Genomic DNA, 20,181 nt, shown 5'->3' with positions numbered 1-20,181 from the left:
TTTTATTATAGAAGACATTTGTACTACGTTATAACGAGTCATTAATGTATTTAATATTATACGTTTCATATACTAGCATTTAACCGAAGCTATAGATTGTGAATTTAAACATTTCTCGTTGTTAGTGTTTTTTTAGTTAGCTTAGATAATAGCATAGCATACATCTAACGTTATCCGATGATCTAAGCACACTAACAACGACATGATTTGTGACCAGGCACTAAAGCGATTACCCATAAAACGTGCTTTGAACCAATCGGATTGGTTGGGTCCTAAGCCCGGACTCATCACACCAAAGTGACCGGATAATTCACCACACCGGTACTACAGAAATGCTGGTATCGTCACATTTTCAGTGCTGACTTGGTACTGAAGTACCGGTACTTTGACAACACTAGTTAGGGTTTTGATCTTAAAAACAGAAGCAGCATTATGCAACGTCCGGTGATTAATCAAATCTATCCCCGCTCATTTTGTCAGTACACTGAAAAAAATTGTGTAGAATTTTTTTTTCACTAAGACATTGCTAGTAAATTTTACTAACAATTACAAAGAAACAGCAAGTAACATATTCAATCAAAAGTGAAATTTTGATGAAGAAAAACTATTTTATTTACAAATTTGAAAAATCGTAGTATAAAAACCTGATTGGATGAAGCCTCCCTTATCACCATCTGTTGTGAAATAGAGGCTATGTTAATAATACTATAGGAGCACACAACCTGCTACTTCTGCAGTGTACAGTATGCAGACTCAAAATTGTATGCAACTTTTCTGTATACATAGAACACAAGGATTACCTGCTATCAATGGCAATATGTGAAGTAACATAAGTGCTCAACATTGGATTTCTAGTGTAATGAGTGAAGAATATCTTTCTTCACACATGATTTGACCAGACTGCCAAACGTGCAGATATTTTCTGAAATGCTAACTTGAATATACTCAACAAAATTAAATGTAACATGTCAAGATCATGCAATTTTTTCCCTAATCGCATACATATAGCCTAGCCTATATTGTGCAGTATACAGTACAGTAATAGTCTTTTCGAAAATAGCCAAACATCAGGAAAACAAATGTGATGATAACCCATCCAAAAAATACAGGCCTAAATCATCTGCAGCATCAAAACAAAAATATGGTTCATTTTTATTAATGCAATAAACACTGATCCATCTTTAAAATTAAAATAAATTAGTAGCAACAGACAGCTAAAACAGATGTCCTGCCTTAAAAAAGTCTTTGAGATCAGATCGCAGGTGGTGCTTGTCTTGCATGAGCAGGAGCACCATGGGGTTTTCTAAAATGAGACATCTCAAAGGGTCCATGCTGTTTGTTTCAACACTGAACACATGGCACAGATATCTGCATCTACAAATCATCAGGAGTGGATAGAACTCCAGCCATTCAATATTTACATGTTGGCCGGTGTTAAAAACAAGAACATTTTTCCAACTGATGTCCCTTTTTGGATGGCCCTAATGCACCATTTGTTTGCTCCAAACTTAATCAGTCATTTTTAACAACAGCATCTGTTTCTAGCTGTACTGTTTTGTACCTAAATTTGTCAGATACGTTTAATAGTGAGTATCAGTAATCTAAGCAATACAAAATTAATCCTGCATTAAAATGAATATATTGGTGGGTTACTTGGTTGCACAGACAGACAGACAGACAGACAGACAGACAGACAGACAGACAGTGAGTAACGTTCTCTGGAAAAATCGAACTGTACCGCTCTCCACCCACTTGTACCATGGCTCATCTTAAATCTGACGACGCATCTATAATATGGTTTATTGAAAATAACATGCGTAAAAAAGAGACAAAGTTCTGCTAATGCATGTTTCTGTTGATGGATACACATTCTGGGTTCCCAATACATTACAACAGTGATTATCAAAAAAGGATCACTCTTGGACAAAACTGTCACTCTTTGTAAACTTTGTTCAATGCGAGTGCCGTATGCTCGAATATGACCAGTCATTTCTGCTGTCATCACTCGAGTGTTGATAGCGCGCGAGTGCAGGTGAGACCTGAACAGCACACGTTGCTATCTGTGTTTAAACTAAACTCATTTAATCCTTGTCAAATTTAAACATTTAAGAGTCAGAAGACTAAAGTGAGAACTCTCGTGTACTGTGAGAAGATTTGCGTGTGTGTGTGCGTGCACGGTGCACTCATCTGAAGTGCGCAAACCCGCGTCTCAGACAGCGCGCAAAAATTCTGTCAACATGCCTTGATGAGTATCCTAGCAGACATAGTTGGTTAAGTCTTAAGTGAATGAAACAGTCCAGGCATGTGTACAGTATCAGTGTACTGGATCTGTGCATTATATCTTAAAGTGACAGCAAGCTAATATTCCTACTATCTGTGTTTTTAATGTTAATTAAACAACAAAAGACAAGGACTTCACTGCTCTTGATTGAAAATCGAATCTTTAATTTATAGAATCAAATATGCAATGTTATTTTACATTTGATAACTTTATTCAATTTCTGTACCTGAAAACTAATGTTAGACCTACCTGAAAAACATGAAAAGCACCATTTATTTTATTTGTATCTTTGATCTGCTGTTTTTATTTGTGCTGTTTCTTGTAGTTAGTAGGGCTGTCACTTTACGATCGAAAATCGATTGCACAATCGATCGGACCAACCAACACAAGTTTCGAAAACGAAAATAGGGAATCGATTTTAACGGTCTTTTCTCGGAACGCGTCCAGCTCGTCACGATACGCCCGCAGCGAACGCGCATCACACAGCAACTCTGATGCCTCATTCGCGCCGCAGGAATTTTTTACGCGCGTAACACGTCTTTGCATTGACTTAACATTGAAATCACTCGCGCCTGACGCGCTATTCGCGTCCAGTGTGAACGCACCATGACAAACACACATTATACTTCTGCATAATGTTTCTATTTTTACTACAAAAATGTGAATTCTGCCGGTATTCAGACAGTCTCATGCATACAGATACAGATTCAGGCTACGGTCTACAATCGCCTACGTAGGCAACATTTGTTTGACTTTTCTAACCGTAAACACAGGCATGTTGAAGACTGCAGTAATGTTTTTCATTGATGTTATGGCAGTCCACTCTGCTTATTGCTTTTCGAGAATGTTGCACTCCTGTTTGTCATTGTGCACGAAACTTCACGCCAATAAATCAACAGGAATATTGCTGACTTGTGCGCGTCTCAAGCGCCCTCTTTATGTTCGTCCTAATGCCTGTTAGTTGTCCCTGGATTTGCCCATATTTGGCATTTAAAATGGAAACGTCTTTAGACATGGAAAATCGATTTTACAATCGATTCAATGAACACACATGTCTCAAAAATCGAACAGGATTTTTTCACAAAAGTGACAGCCCTAGTAGTTAGATTATTTGTTCTTATTTTCTTTATTTTTATTTTACAGTAGTCTTTTTTTCCCCATCGTACCGAAACAGTGACCCTAAAACCGTGATTTAAACAACAACAACAACAACAACAACAAAAAAATCGAACCGTAAGCAATTTGAACCGTTGCACCCCTAACAGCCAGACAGACAGACAGACATATACCTGGACATTTCTTGGCAGTTTTGGTGAGAATCACCCAGAAAGTGTAAGAGTGACACTGTGATCCCAGCACTGGGACTTGTGTGATTCAAATTGCTCATTTGGGATTCTACGACATTAAAGAGCCCTTGAACTGTGTCTTTGACACCCTGCGCGTCTAATCAAGAACAATTAATCACCCCTAAACGTGTATTAGGCAAGTGTGGATTATTTGATGTCCTAGAGAAATGCTGGTCGTTAAGATTGCTGGTCAAGTCTGTTTCTTACCGTCCATAAAACAGCCCACACTAGTTCATGCTTTGAACTCGACTCTGCTGCAACTGCAGCTGCCTGCAAATAGCAAATAAGATTTAATAAAACATGACTCGGTGGACATTGAACACAGAGTCCATTGCATCCTGCTCCCGACTCCTTGCTTTTCATCCCTATATTTCATTCTTTCTGCCTCCTTTGCTTTAAGAAACAAACAACAATCTTCTCTTACAGCTACATCTAAAAGAAGAAAAAAGGGAGAAAGAATAAACTTGCCTCTTTCCTAATAACTCCCCCAACTCTCTGCCCATCCTGTTTTGGAGCAGATCAAAGGTAATAATCCCCCATAATCCTCTGGTGTGCCCTTGCTGTTGTTATGGTCATTATAGGCTGCCGCATTGTTGCTAAGCTATCACGATTGTTCAGAGGAAAGCTACACTGGCTCAGTTTCACAGTGTAATGCTTATTTCACGGATGGACAGCCACTAGGATAATTAGATGGGGCCCGAGCGGACACGGCAACGATGTGCTTTACGGACAGAAAGTAAGGCCTCATTTTTGCAAACTAAGGGGTCAGGGAGGGTACAAAAAACTCTTGTCAAGTAAGTATAACAACTTAGTGTGTTACTTCGAAAGTTAGAGCGGCTGCAAAAAACAACTCAAATGAAAAGCGTCATGAAAAGAATGGTTGGAATTGACATGCACACTTTAGTTTATAGCACAACAGTCATGTAATAGTTACAGAACCATGGAAGGATTGTAAAACTGTGACACATGGAATAAGAATAGCTGCTTTTGTCTTTGCCAGATTTGCTGTCAGAGGATCAGTTACTATTCATTGGCTGCATAGTGCATACAGAACAAAATCTTTGGATGGAGGAGATTGTGAATTTAAATGGCTTCTGCAGATTACCACTTGAGTTGAGACTGCATCCATGCATAGCCAAGGTAAAGATTTCACATTTTTAAATGTGCACCTTTTCCAAGTCCAAGCTTTGATCTGTAACAGTTTTTCTAAGGCTATTTGGTTTGACTTGCACATATAGATTACTTTCAATGCGCTTTCAATCGCTTGGAGTCATACTGGATTGCGATGAAATCTCATTGCAATCAACTGTGTTAAACATGAAGTCCTTTTTGCTTTTAGCATGGACAGAGAAATTATATGTTGCTGAAAACTACATAACTGTTTAGGATGTGATGCCAGAACATTAAGCTTGACAACTTTCCAGAAATATCCATGACAAGCAAATGCTTTATGCATTAAAACCTAAGAAGTGATAAGTTATATTTAACCAACCAATCTACAAAACGGCCACTAAACAAAAAACCATTGGGATCCATTCTTGATTCCTTGCTGTACAACCTGTTTTTCCCATAAAGACAGTGAAAGTCAACTCACCATTAGAAGGAGGTACAGGGCCTCACAGCAAAACGGTCACAGCTATAGAGGTCGAGTTGGAATCGTTCTCCTGTGGGCAAGAGCCCAAGTCCCATCTCCTTAAGATTTAAACCTCAGCAGCTCTGTATAAGATGCAGAAAACAAAAGTAGCACATCAGAAGCATGATAACAAAAACAGCGGCCGTCATTTTCCAGACCCTACCGTGAGCCAAACAAACTAACATCTTGCCTGAGAGCCTATGTATAGCCCCACAAATCCCACCGGCACCTTCAGCTGCATGTTGCTGTCTATGTGTAACCTTCATAGCGCTAAAAACATGGAACACTACACATGCAATTTAATTAACACACAACATGCGCATTTCCACGTCTGCACACATGGGAGCCTACTTTCTCTCTAGAGACAGGAATAAAGAGTGAGTGGGGGTGGGGGGTGGGATGGGAGAGAGGAGGAATATGAGAGTAGAACAGCTGCCAACTTTTTGACATAAAAACACCACAAAGCAAACAGAGCATCAATTATCTGTTGGCATAGATAGCAGTGTTCGCCAAGGCAAGAAACACTATTAGTATTAAGGACATAGACTCAGTGAACAAACGTGCCTCAACCTTCAAATTTTCAAAACTCCAAAAAATGTTTTACCTATATCTTCAATTCACTACAGTTTCCATCTGAAATAAACACTGGCTGTAAAACACCAACTTTGAATCCTTTTCACACAAATTGTGATTACAGGGGCAGATTATTTCCGTGTTTTTACTGTTATACGGTAGGGGGGCGCTATTACACATCTTCTGAAAGAGTACAGAGTCTCCTGATCAAAAGACGTGTAGAAGAAGCAGAAACAAGCGATAGCATATGTAAAATAATGCGATCAACATTAAACAGCATATTAAAACTGCCTAATGTTACTGAAATGTCAACACAGGAGGAGGTAATTAGGACTGTGCAAGCATTAGGGGTGTTGATGGATGCGATCTACTCCATCTAGGTTCTGAATCCAATACAGATGTAGTCTTTGACAAAAACACGATGCATTTAGCTATAATAATAGGGTTTTTTTTTTTGTTTTTTTTTTTGTCTAAAAGCAGAGGCAAGGTTCTTACTTTTGATATTTTGTATGTTTAGATATTCATAAAATAAAATATTCTGGGGGGCCATGACATTTTTGTGAAAATTATCAAAAATGTTGGTGGTGGCTGGCAACTTTCTTTTTTTTTTTTCGCTGGCGGGGATAGAGTTAATGAAGACATTCACAGTTACTCGCACAATACAATGTTATGGCCACAATCATTGTGCATGATTTGTAAATTTATACATTCTGAGGTTTGCATTCTGATGTAGTAAACTTGCTTTTTCACCTGGTACAGCATTGCATTTGCAATGTAGAGCACTCGGGTTCAAGACACGTGAAACACAAGTCATGATGAAAGAGCTCAAAGCTAAAAAAAAAACTAAAATGGCATGGTTGCATCAGCAAATCTGTTTTGTTTTACGTTTGCTTTTGTTAATAATAATTGTTATAATAGTATAACACTATATTAACCTTTTAACACCTCACCATTTAAATTTCCAAACTGCCATGATATGTACAACCAACCACATAATAAAACACTGCCAGGATCACATTCATCGGTTTTGGATAAAATTGAACGGACATTAGACATTTCACTATGAAGGTATGCAACGAACAAGAAGCAACGTATTATAATTTTTGCAGAAATGTTTCCACAGGCACGTTTTTTCCAGTGACCCTGCGTTTAGCACTCATATCCTTAAGGTCTGAATCCCCCTTTTCACTTGGGCCAGTAAGTAACAGCAACCACCCAAAAAAAAAACTAGCAAGCACCCAGAAACCCCTCAGAACACTTTGACAATCATATAGCAATGTCCTGACAACAACCACCCACAACACCCTGGCATTGTGTGAGCAACTTTGCACTAGCAAACACCACTTACAAATGTATCTAGTTTTTAAATGTTGTAAGACTTTTTGATGTTTGAATGCTTATTATGCATAAATCTAATATAAATAAGCCTTTGTTATTTTATTCCCCCCATAAAGTGTAAATACTCTGTGTCTGTAATCATTGTGTAATCATTGCTGTTAGTTTGAGCTTCACATCCAGCTCGACAACAGCAAAATTCGCTGAACCAATGGAATGAGGCTAGGGTGGAGCTAACTGGATTGACTGACCAATGGCAGGTGGGGGAGTGTTCATGAATCATGTGTGCAAACTATCCTGTTTGTAACTGCTGTGGTGGTAGTAGTGGTGCAGTTCTTCAACTTTAATTTTGCTGCTTTTCTCAATTTCAAATATTTTGTTTTTATTTACTTTTTTACAAATGCATTTTCCAGACGGCTGTCGGCTGTTCTGGTGCGCAGTGGGCAAACAAACTTCTCGTCTTTCCGTGCTGATATACGGCTCCGTTGTGTGTATTGTGTGGGTGATACCTGAACCCCTTACAGCATGGAGAAGGGACACGGATACTGCAAACCATAGCCAAAACATGAGGCCCGACAGATGAGACGCACCTTTCATTACCTGCAGACCATGTGTGTGGGTGACATCTGCCAATGTCATCAGCACCTTTGCTGAGGAGATAAAGAGCAGTAGCTTTTCAAAATAAAGGGCTCTGCAGTTTATATGAAAGATACGATCATCAAGATACACATTTTAAAGAGGGTGTGAAATTTGAGTGGGAAAACTGAATGTATAGTATAGCCAGATGCTGTCTGAACATCTAGAAAGTGAGACAAAAAGAAACTCTCATGTTTTTTCAGTAATGATAATGTGTTTGTTTTTTTGAGTCCACATTTTTATGAAGCAACTTATTAGCAACTTGCCTTTTTAAAAAAGGCTTCAAAATTCATTTTTGAGAAATGACTATGTACTTTATGTTGTAGAACAAAATGTTAAGTCTTTTCAAGCAACGAGCCCTTAATTTACTCAGAACCACCATTCTAAAAACCCATAGGGAATGCATTGTGAATTAGCCTTCTGGGTTAGCCTACAAATTAACATCATGACTGAACTCAGCTCTATTTGGTTACATTGGTGGTTCAGAAATTACACACTTTTTATTATCTCTTATTCTTTAAATGTTTAATTTTTTATCTATAGATTTAAATTGTTCTTTCACATTTCATATAATTTTAGAACACTTTTTTGTTTAACGGTGCCTACCCACTTTTTCAGCTGCCTTGGTTACACAAGTATTTTTGTTTATTGCAAAATATGCACATATGATTTAAGTAGTTTGAGAGCAAACTTGCTTACATCATTCATAGTTCTTCATAGCAGTGAGCAGACTAAGGGCTTGTTCACACAGAACGCATTTTTGCTTTGAAAAACAGTCTAGTGACCATTTTAACTTGAGCGCGGCGTTTTAAGAATGCTGTGTCATGCCGAGACGCTGCAAAAGACAGAAGACGCAAAAGACAGAAGACGCGAGAGTAACGGTTATACATGTCCGTCTAGCGTGTGTTTACATAGAAAAACAAATGGAAAAGTAGGCAATTGGAATGGAAAAACGCGTTCTGTGTCAACTGCCCCTTAAGAGTCCTTTTGGAGCGATTTGTTTGTTTCGATTCTCTGATTGCTGGACATTTCTTTCCAGAATAATGGGTAATATAGTTTTTCATCAAGAATTATGTAACAAGAAAAGATAAAAAAAAAACTTTTTTTTATAGCCACTGTACTATAAAAATCTTGTAGGTTTCAGAACTCAAAACTTCCTTGTTAGTACAAAAAAAAGCTTTTCTTGAAACCAAGCAGCCAAAATGACTTTTCAGATTTTGTCTCAGTATGAGCTCATAGTGCGAAGAGAGACCGCCTTCACAGAAGATCAATGCCTTCATCTGCATCATTGCCTCTTTAGCCCCACCCACCGATTTGCACATAAAAGTAGAGTGAGTAGAGCAATGCAAACACAGGATAACTTGATCCAAGAAATGAATAGAGATGCCTCTGAGGATTACAAGATGTTTTGCAGTGCCAAGTTGTTTTTAGTCTTTGGGTTGCCACAGTCTTTGCATTGGCTTCCTTATGATCCTAACATTAAGAAAGTGTAGATTAACTTATTTTTAACAAAGTTCCAGATTTCGACAGTAAAACACTGCTCGTTTGTTCGATGCAGGCTTTTAAGAGAGACTGATAAACAAAAGATGATGCAGTGATGACTAAATTGGATCCAACAGTAATTTCGCAACACGCAAGTGTGAGAAACTATGTATGCACCATGTCCATGAGTCCAAACCATGTTTAATATGCAAAACTGTTACCCCAGCAGTGAGTGTTTACTGTGTGTTTCAAAGAGAGGGTCTGGATAGAACTGGATAGAAAATAGCCTATTACTTCAAAATGATGTCATCTTTTGATGTAAAAACCTTGTTAGCATTATAAGTATAAATAATGCAGGCTGATGGCTTTAATAAAAGCATACCATAAATTAACAATCTCAGAGCTTACTATAGGTCTGTCTTTAAAGGCTTACAAGTTATCTTTAAAAATCTGTTCCTCTGTGGAGAAAATGAATGGTATCTTAACTTTAGCAACCCTGTTGTGCTCTATATGTGGCTCAACAGCAACGAATACAATATGAATGTACAATTATGTGTGATTCCAATAAAGCACATTAAAACTGCAACTGAGGGAGGAATAGAGCGACCCACATGCTCTCACCCACAGTCATTTTCCATATAAGCATATGCATGTACTTGTAAACATGAAAACAAATGGCCTGTTTAAAGCGTAGAACACGTATTCAAAACCACACAAATAGACACACATCAACCCCTTCAGTGAGGCTTGAAGCAAGCAACATGTAGCAGAATGTAATTGGCAAGATGGGAAAGCGTAGCCAAGCCTCAGCATCATGCAGATTCCCCTCTTTCAGCTCCTGTGTGAACGTTTGGAGAAAGGAGAAAACAGCTAATGTGGGTAATTGTACAACACCAATAGATTCATAAAATGTTAAGGTGTGAACTAGCGGCTAATGCACATGCCCTGACACACCAATTTGTGGTGCTCAAGTGGATAAAATAAGATAATATTAAATAAGTGAATTAAATAAGATAATGAAAACAATAAAAGTTAAAGTAAAAAAGTAAAAACAATTCTAAAAAAAGGAAGAATGAAATAGACTTTAGTCTTTAAACTCAGACTTTAGTCTTTTTTTTTTTATAGCTGTGCCAGAGCTAAAGAAAAACCACAACCCCCTATATAATGGCAGCAGGTTAGTGGATGATCCACAAGCTCTACACAGACAAAACATAACAAAACATAAAACAACCACCTGGGGTGTTGTCACATTTCCCTGTTGATCAGGGCATCTACATCTCTCCTCTGCATTTCATTGAGCAAGATAGAGAGATAACTATATGTAAGGTGTTCAACAAAACCATCCTCCGTGAGCCTCAGCACTGATCTGATTACAAAAATCCTTTGATGTTTATATTTTTCTGTTACGGAGCATATGTAGAATATGTATATATCATGAGGATATGAGGATCTCCATGGTAACAAGGCAGACACACAATCAGCAGGCAAATGAGAACATATGCACTAACAGTGCACCACATGCACTATTATTTTTCTGTTACGGAGCATATGTAGAATATGTATATATCATGAGGATATGAGGATCTCCATGGTAACAAGGCAGACACACAATCAGCAGGCAAATGAGAACATATGCACTAACAGTGCACCACATGCACTATTAATCAAAGGATGCCACGGTGCCTGTTATGCTTTATCAGTAATGCTTTTTCACTCACAAAAAAAAAAAAGCACACTTCTTTTCCTCCTCTTACAGTGCCTGACCAAGATAAGAGGACTTGCGGATTGTATGCCAGCTTGATCTAAACTTCTTTTACTGACACTCAAATAATCTAATCCAAGTCCGATTGCTATAGCCGTAATCAGCATCAGGGCTTGAGTGACAGTTAAGTTAGCCTGATACCAGATACCATCAAAGGCAGTGCTGTAGTTATCCATGTAGGTGATACAATCAGACAGCAGGTATCTAACATCTCTCATTTCAGCAGCATTACTAAAACAACATCTGGTATGCTGCCGCCCCGTATCTGACTGTCCCTCTAGTGAAACGTCGAGGAGTGGGTGGACGAAGGGATAGGGAGATTGTTCACTTTGTCTAAGGGCAGCCCTTGACTCCTACACAGGCGACGTAATGGACCTCAGTACGTAGGCAGAAAGAATGAGAAATCGGTCACGTGTAAATTCACTCAGAGAGATGTTAGAAACAAAACCGCCATTATGTGAAGAGCCAACACATAGTCTGAGTTAACTAGATTTGGGCGGTGAGAAGAACAGATTTCAGTGACGCATGAAGTGAAACAGCGGGAGAGAGAAAGAGAATTGAAATTTAGTTAAATGTAGTCTTGTTGGATGTTAATATTTACTAATAATATAATTACGTAATAAATATAATACAGTCAATTAGTGGCACTTGTATCAGAAGAAATTAATAAAATAAGGAAAAATACATTTGAAATATAACAGAAAAACTGATAACATTATGGATGATGACTGAAGGCATCTGCAACAGGCTCTTCATGAGTTTGACCCTACCCACAATCCAAATACACCAAGACAAGCCATAAACACAAATTTCCAAACACGATAGCCAGGCATACACACTGCGAGTCTAAACACTTTGACTCACAATAGCTGACTTCTCTAGCAAAGTTCTTCCATCTACGGCATATCAAATAGAGAGGAATATAGTCTGGATTATATTACTTGGCTGCCTAATATAAAACTCTATTATCAGATTCTGCAATGCATTTAATGTGACAGCAGATACATAATGAGATCCTCTGACAGATGGAGGTGTTAACAATTCCTTCACCTTCGAAGTTCTGCCGTTTTTTGGTTTGACTGCTCCCCCTCACACTGCAGGCTTTGTCCAAAGTCCCTGTTGAACTGGGACAAAAAAATGAGGTGTAATGGAATGCAACAATAAGGATAATGAGGGCCAGCAAGCCACCACTCTCAAAGGCGGCCTTATGTCCAGCCATGAATAGGTCCCATCCAAGGCACCAATTCAGCCTCCGACTAAACAAAGAGAGGGACACGTGTCCCGCCACTTGCTACGGCCAATTCAAGAGCCAGCTGATAATGAGAGCGTGTCATGCCCGCCCTTTTTTTCCTTTTCAAGTCTTGTGGTTTAAATTAAAATACGGCCTCATCTCATTACTCCAGGCATTCATTGTATAAAAGAGTTTTTTTCCAAAAGCACTTAGAAACCCTTGAGGACTCTGACATTGTGCTGGCTTTAGAATGTGCCGCCATTATCAGAAGTGTAAAAAAAAAATGGATTTCTTGTCATTTTGTGGAACCCACAAGGCAGGATGCAGTTCTACGAAAAGCTCTGCCATGTGTTGAGATACTTTTAGCAACATAGGGATAGGGGTACTCAAGGATGGATGACCCTAATTCCTCTGGGACATGCAGGGCTGGAGGAGAATGAGGAGGGGGGGGGGGGGGGGCTGTCATTCCTAGATGAGGCGGATAACTCAAGTCTAGACAAACACTTGGGCCCAGGGCTCAGGATCCAGCAAGAAGGTCGGGAGGGGGGCGGCGGGCTGGCATTCTGGAAAACCATCTGCCTCAGATCTGATAAATCTTGATTACTGCATGTTGGGAAGTAGGGGAGGAAAGGATGGAAAAATGCATCACCACCACTCACCAGTCTATCAATCTTTTGTCGGATGTGCAAGGCCGAGAGAGCCTTTGACATGCACAAACAGCTGCCTTGAATTTCAGACAAGGTGATGGACACCAAAATCACTAAAAAGGGAAACAAACGATCATGTCAAAAATCATACTTAAAGAGGCCAAATTATGCCATTATACACAGTCTTGATTTTGTGATCTACTAGAATAGGTTTCCATGCTTGAATGATCAAAATTACATTTTCACATATTTCACATTGTTGCAGCACCTCTCTTCCCAGTCTGTCAGTAACGGTCTCTTTAATTCCAGCCTCTATGAAGCTCCTCCTTCTGAAAAGTGCAATGTGCTCTGATTGGTCAGCTGGACCAGTGTGTTGTGATTGGTCAAGCAGGCCTCGCCCCTTTTTTGTGTATGCCTTGGGGGGGGAATTATTTAAATGAGGAATATTGTGAAGTGAATATTCCCAGGAGAAAACTTAAGACTACAATCGAGGCGATTCAGGGAGTTCAGAAACAGTGTTGACTGATACAGAGAATAACTCCCTTTGGAGGGACTTGGTGCTTTTTAACTTTGCAGGCCTTTTTCATGCTCAAACAGCAACATTAGAAAAAGAAACTTGAAAAAGAAAAACAACATAATAGGTTATAAAGGTTATAAAGGGCGTCAAACGATGTTCATTTATGATAAAAAAGACAGTTTTTGTAAAACTAGACCTATAGTCCAGTTATGTGAGATTGTATTTGAAATCTGAAAAAGTTGTGTCCCATCAACCTGTGTGACCTCACATTTTGTCCGATTCCTCACTAAAAGACTCTAATAGAAATCTTACGAATGAGTTAATCACAGAAGTCAAAATTGACCTATAATACTCAAGCAAACTGCAAGAATACGACAAGAAACAGTACTCACCAATACATGACAAAATAATCAAAAATACTGTCAATTCAGGTTTTGACACAAAAGTCATAAAAAGAGACCCTGTCAGCCAGATATTACAATGAAAAACATATTGAGTCCACATATCTATCAGGTTCAAATCTCTAAACTAAGCATTCTGTATTTTGTCATGAAGGATACTCAATTACAGAACCTGTAATTTCCTCACAAGTTCAACATGTAATCTTATTCCCAACAACAAAACGGCAGTGACAAATTCCCTGGCCACTGTCCCTAGAGCTAAACACATTTATCACAACAAAAACAACATTACATTGGCTGCCCAGTAGGCCGCTATGAGCATCCACAATCACACACACAAACACTTCGCCAGCTACATCATGGCTTCATATCCCACTTTTAAAAACATCCTGATCTGCTTTGTCCTTTAGGGCCCAGACTGCGGCTTGAGGCTTGTGGGTTTATGGACTCAAGAAGGGTAAGAGGGGGCCGCTCCACTCCTATGAACTATTACAGGCCCTTTGCTCTCAAAAACAGAAAAAAAAACGAGACTGAACGAAAAGAGCTAAAATAGCTGGAAAACCGAAAATGAAAAAAACCACCTACACCTATTACAGATTAAATAAATGTTGTTTTTTTTGTTTTTTTTAAGAGGACTGGTACTTGGGGTACAACTGGAAATGTACAATTAGCATTTTAATTTAATTATTTAATCCATGATGAATAGCCTGTACACTGCAAATTCATCCTAAAAAGTGCGGAGAGAAAAAAAAAAGTAACAGGTAAATCATAATGAGAATTTACATCTGAAATATTACTACCACAATTAAAACATGAAAGACAGTTAATAGTTGAAATTGCAGTCTTCTCTTAAATGCTTCTTGGTTTCATTTGCAAACATGACGTACAGTTCCCGTGCAGAGAGTGCGTGTCGAATCAAACCAAATCCACCCTGACAAACCAGTCATCCTATCAAGGTTAAGGGGGACTCAAAAGTACACCCGCCAAGCCACAATGCCCTGAGTCAATTAATCCAGATCTTTCAGATCATCAGTTCGGTAGGACAAACAAAATTGTGCTTTACATCCATCTGTGCCATCACAAGCTTTAACTTGGGATCTTATGAACCATTAATTGAGCCACACTAAAACTCCAGCATACAAAACATTGCATTCGTCCCATTAACACATTTGAGAAGAGCTATCATTATACTGTCAAAGAGTCAAAATATTACACACACACAAAACATGCTGCCTAATTTGGCATCAGAACATTTGATCACAGGTGACATAGAACAAAAGTAATTACTTTAAACAACAAATTACCAAAGACCCAACTGGTGTCCAGGTGATGGCACTAAGGTTACTGCTGTATTACAGAAGAAAAAGCCATTAATTTTATATAGGCATTGCTTCAGAAATAGCTTTTATCAGATACTTCATAAAAGGTGAAGTGTAGGCTACTCAAAGAAAAAGAGGACAACAAGGAAGGCTACGCTCAGACTGCAGGAAAAAGTGGCCCAAAAAGTTGCCCAAATCCGATTTTTTTTTATAATACTCGATTAGGATCTGTTTATTTCATAACAGTGATTCATGCGACTTTTATGTCACTCTAGAGCGACATTCGTCACTGTTTCAATTCTGCGCTGATGGGAATCACTCCAAAGATTTTACATACCGGTAGTTCTTTGGTCACTATGTGAATATGCAAAGTGCAGCGAAGTTAGTCAGTGCTGGGACGTTGAGCGGTTATACTCATAAACATCACGGTGAAAGCTCTATACAAGCAAAACTTAAGGAAAAACTGTATGAGAAAGACTTTGCTCTCTTTCTCCTCATCTGCGTCCTTCTTATCACCTGCGCACAAATTCACTGGCTTCCGCAGCACAACCTTATAAACGCGTAAATGCAGACTTCAGTAACCTCCGTGTTTACTTCTGAATAATTCCTTTGATGTTCTTTTGCGCATGTGGATCAGTTCAGGATCACGATCTGTTCACACTCAAATCTGATAATGGCCACATTTTAAAAAAATGTGAACAGCCGAACAAACATAGAAAAAAATGGATCTGGGCAATAAATCAGAATTGAGCCCTGAGGCTTGCAGTGTGAACGTAGCCATGGAGGCCTTCAAGAAACAAAAGACACTGAAAGTGTGGCATTTGGAAAAGAGCTCTCCTCCTTCTAAATGCTGTCTCATTACATCAATTTCTCATTACTGCATCAACCAGGCGGAAAATTGCAATTTCACACCCAGCTCTGAATGACAATGTAGGTCACCCTTGGAGCTCTTGTATGTGCAAAGGGAAGGTCAAAGGTCACTGAGATGGAAGTCAGGAGGACAGCGTGATCTTGATCCAATTGTAGGGTAATCTTACGAAGCTAGACTTAGCCTAACTAAACAGCATCAACTAAGTCTGGTCCACCATACAGCTCATTCTGGCCAAGAATCACCTACTTGGAATGAAAGAAACCACTTGAACAAAACTACAAGTAGAAGATCTATTAAATAACCTAACCCTAACCATAATTCAATTCAAAATTCATTTTACCACAATATTCAGGATATGGATCCACTCTAGAAAAGGGCAGTCAATAAATATCATGTCATGACGCGTCGAGGAGGCAGGAACTTCACCTTAGCCGCAAGGATCATAAACAGCGATGACACATTTAGGTAATAAGAAACCGCTAATCCATCACTAATATCATAACAACTCAGTCACCTAGTGCTCTTGGCAAGAAACATGGTGAGATTCTTTCTCTCTTCCCTTTACCGAGCCTGAAGAGTCTCTATTGTCACGGGTTGGTTTACAAATCTTCTCTGAAACTAGATACTTCATCCTCCTCCAAGTATGTGTAGATGTGAAAAGCTTATTTTCTCTCACATACTGTGTGTTTGACCCATCGGAACAGCAAAACACACATTAATCAATCATATAATCTATTTAAAAAAGAAACCAAGGAAAGTTAAGACTTCAGGCTACTAGTTATTAAGGTATGCATAACTACTCATCTGTTGATATTTGAGCTTATGTTAGTGAGTCATACAAATCCACTCATCTCATAATAGCAAGAGACATGGGAACGTATAACGTAACTACATGGAACAACCAGACAAACTGCAACACATCTTCTGATTAAGGAAGTGACTACATACTAAATATATTGTAATGGTATTCATAGGAAAAACAGGAATTTTGCAACCAATCTAGAGGGGAAATGAGTCACATGACAAAAAATACAGACAAGACATGATTTGAAAAGACCTGAATAACCTGAAGATGACACACCCAAAAGCTCTGTGAGGAGTTCACTGCTCCAAGTTCATGCTCATTTTTACACTTGGTTTTTACCAACTCATTTTGTATGTGAAGAAAATGCCCTTTAACAAATTTTGCATGGCATATAACTTGCAACATATGCTTTCTGACAAATTAAATATTAATTAATTTAAATGTGGTCTATTAGAAATATCATTATGGGTCTTTTTCATTTAGTCTTTAATCTTTCATGAAGTCCGTTTTTTGTTTTTTATTCATTTTCTTAACATTGCCTACATGTTTTCATCTAATTAAAACTAACGCCTTGATTCATTTAGTTAACTTGCAACCAGATTTGTCCCACAGATGATCTCTGGGAGGAATCCCTCAGGAATCCCAGGAATCAGGCTGCATGAATGCTCTCCCGAGATGTCTTCATCTGTGGTGAGAGGTGCAACAGAGACGTCTCTCCACAACTCAATTAAGGACTCATTAGCATGTCCACTAAAAGGAGTCACTCCTCCAGGCCAATGATTCTCTGAATCATCTGCTCTGACCTTGAAGGACATTTAGCCCTAAAATACTCTTGCATAAAACAGTAAAAGCTAAAAGGTTAATGGGGGCATAATCAGAAAGGGAGTCAGAATATTTATTTCATTAGTTTATTCAGTGAAAGATTCAGTAGACTGACTCCATTCGATGACTTTTTGTGAGTTTGCGAGTCTTTTTGTCCAATTCATTAACAGAACCTACTCATAACCAAAGTTGATCGCTTGTGAATTAAACTACACTGTTCATGAAAGAAATGTTGTCTTATTGTCGATTCGGACTGCCACAAGAACCATGACAACGAGAACCAACAACTATAATATAATTCCAAATTCATTTTGACATGGTGCTGTAGATTCAGCAAATATACAGCATTATTTGAAAGAAAGAACAAGCTTCAAAACTGATACAGATTATATTGATACTGATTTACTGATTGGTCTTATTGGTCTATAAATTATAATAAAAAATATCTTTTTCTGAACAGTGCCAGTCACAACAAGCAACAAGTCATTTTGTCAGTAATTCAGTATCAAATTCTGTTGCGTCACACTCTGTGAAATCAGTCCAAAATCCCATGGGGCTTTCTCACCAGAGGAACCTTTTCCTAGTTCCTACAACTAATGGCGGAAGTACTCGCTTTTTGGCGTGTTCGCACCGCAGAAACTGAGAACGATTTTAGTTCTAGAAACTCATTTTGGGGGAACTAAATTAGCTCCTACTTCAGAGTACGGAGAATGAAGTACGGAGAATGGGAGCACAGGGTAATGAGGATGTAGTGTAATGACGCCCAGTTTCAGGAATGCACTAATATTTTGTTGGTAGTACCAATTTGCAACAAATATTAGTTAACACCAAGTTGTTAACACTTCGGAAAAAATAATAATTCGTCATTACACTACATCCTTATGCATCGCTTTCTGTCAGGACTTTTACGTGCTTTTCCCAAACCACTGAAGTGACGTCAGGTTAGCAGTAGCATGAGCCGTCAGGCAATTGTTATTTAAATAAACGCCTGATGTACTTACAAACTTTCCAATGCCTCGTTTTATGAGTACAGAACCTATTTGTACTACTGTAGAAGTTTGGTACCATTCTGGGCATTAATAGTGGGGTAATTTATGAGATACATCATCGGATCCATTAGCGCCAAATGCTTCTGTGGGGGGGGGGGGGGGGTTTGGCTCATGGTCATGGTGCAAAGGACCCTAGGTTGATTTTACTCCGAACGATCCCTTTAAGAGTTCCTACTGCCGTTGCAAATGCAACCAGGAAAATGGCCCTTGGGGTAGATTTAGTTATCGGGGAACCACCCTGGTGGCTAGTTCCCATAACTAAGTTCCTAGACCTACCCGGTGCAAAAAGGGCTATAGCTGCATACTAAACATCAAATCTGAATGGCTCTGTCCCTTCACACATAATTTTCATATTTAGTGTGGGTAGAAAAGTTACTTGGGGCTTGAAAGTTGTATCACACCTGGCTAATACACAATGTTAGCCTGGAGTTACTGCACACCTACATCATGTATTGGTAGTGTTCCAAGGTTCTCAGCATGACAATTCTCCATCAAAAATAGCCCTGTATTCACCGTCATACCTGGGGGTGGAAGAATCTCTGCAGGAACTCAAAAGAAAGAGCTTGAGTTCACTCAAACCCCTTTTCTTATCTCTCACCCACCCTCAGTGCCTTTTGGTCTCCCTTCCTCGTTCCTTCTCTAGCCCACACTGGGCAGTAGATGCTGAGCCAAGGGGGTGGAGGGTATTTTTAGCCAGCACAGAGTGCTGAAACAGTGGAGAGCGCTGTGCCCTCACAAGGACAAATCTCACTAACCAGGAGAGAAAGTGAGAGAGAGAATAAGACAGAGAAAGACTTTTTTTCATCCCTTCCCTACTAAAAAAAAGGGGGTTTTAAGGAAAGGAAAGGCTGTGACATCTCAGGAACATCAGCCATCAGATCAAACACCTCTATCTCTCTTTTCACTTGATTCATGACACTATTTTTATGAGTTTCTGCAGAGAATGTCAGCCCATATTTATTTAACATTCAGTTGAAAGTGGTCTTCAACTAGATGTACCGCATCGCGGTACAAAATATGACCGCCGCCGTATATACCTAAAAAAAGTAGTAGTATGTGCATGTCTGTCTGTGTGTGTGTGTGTGTGTGTGTGTGTGTGTGTGTGTGTGTGTGTGTGTATGTGTGTGTGTTTGTGTATGTGTATGTGTATGTGTGTGTCTGTGTCTGTGTGTGTGTGTGTGTGTGTGTGTGTGTGTGTGTGTGTGTGTGTGTGTGTGTGTGTCTGTGCGTGTATGTATGTGTGCGTACATGTGTGCGCGTGTGTGTTTGTGTGTGTGTGTCTGTGCATGTGGATTTGTATGTGTGTGTATGGGTGTGTGTCTGTGCGTGTGGATGTCAGTGTGTGTGCATGCTTGCGTTTGTTTGTATTCCTGCATGTGTGTGTGTGACAGTATCATCCTAAACCAGCAACCCTTCGCTCAACAGCACCATCTACAGGCCGATGAGTGTACAGTCACTAAATGTGCACATA

The 20,181-nt window shown here is 39.1% G+C and overlaps 1 protein-coding gene across 1 annotated transcript in view; it reads right to left on the bottom strand.

The window, feature by feature from the left end:
- tanc2a (tetratricopeptide repeat, ankyrin repeat and coiled-coil containing 2a) overlaps nucleotides 1–20,181 on the bottom strand; it is a 159,057-nt gene that overhangs the window by 120,812 nt on the left and 18,064 nt on the right. The window contains exon 3 of the mRNA XM_081368999.1: nucleotides 5,222–5,343. The gene's annotated coding sequence lies outside the window, so the exon portion shown is untranslated. The remainder of the gene's footprint in view (nucleotides 1–5,221; nucleotides 5,344–20,181) is intronic.

This window comes from Scardinius erythrophthalmus, assembly GCF_964197995.2.
Source record: "Scardinius erythrophthalmus genome assembly, chromosome: 1".
Classification (NCBI taxonomy): domain Eukaryota; kingdom Metazoa; phylum Chordata; class Actinopteri; order Cypriniformes; family Leuciscidae; genus Scardinius; species Scardinius erythrophthalmus.
Note: the sequence above shows the minus strand (reverse complement) of the source record. Positions and strands in the feature narration are given on the sequence as shown.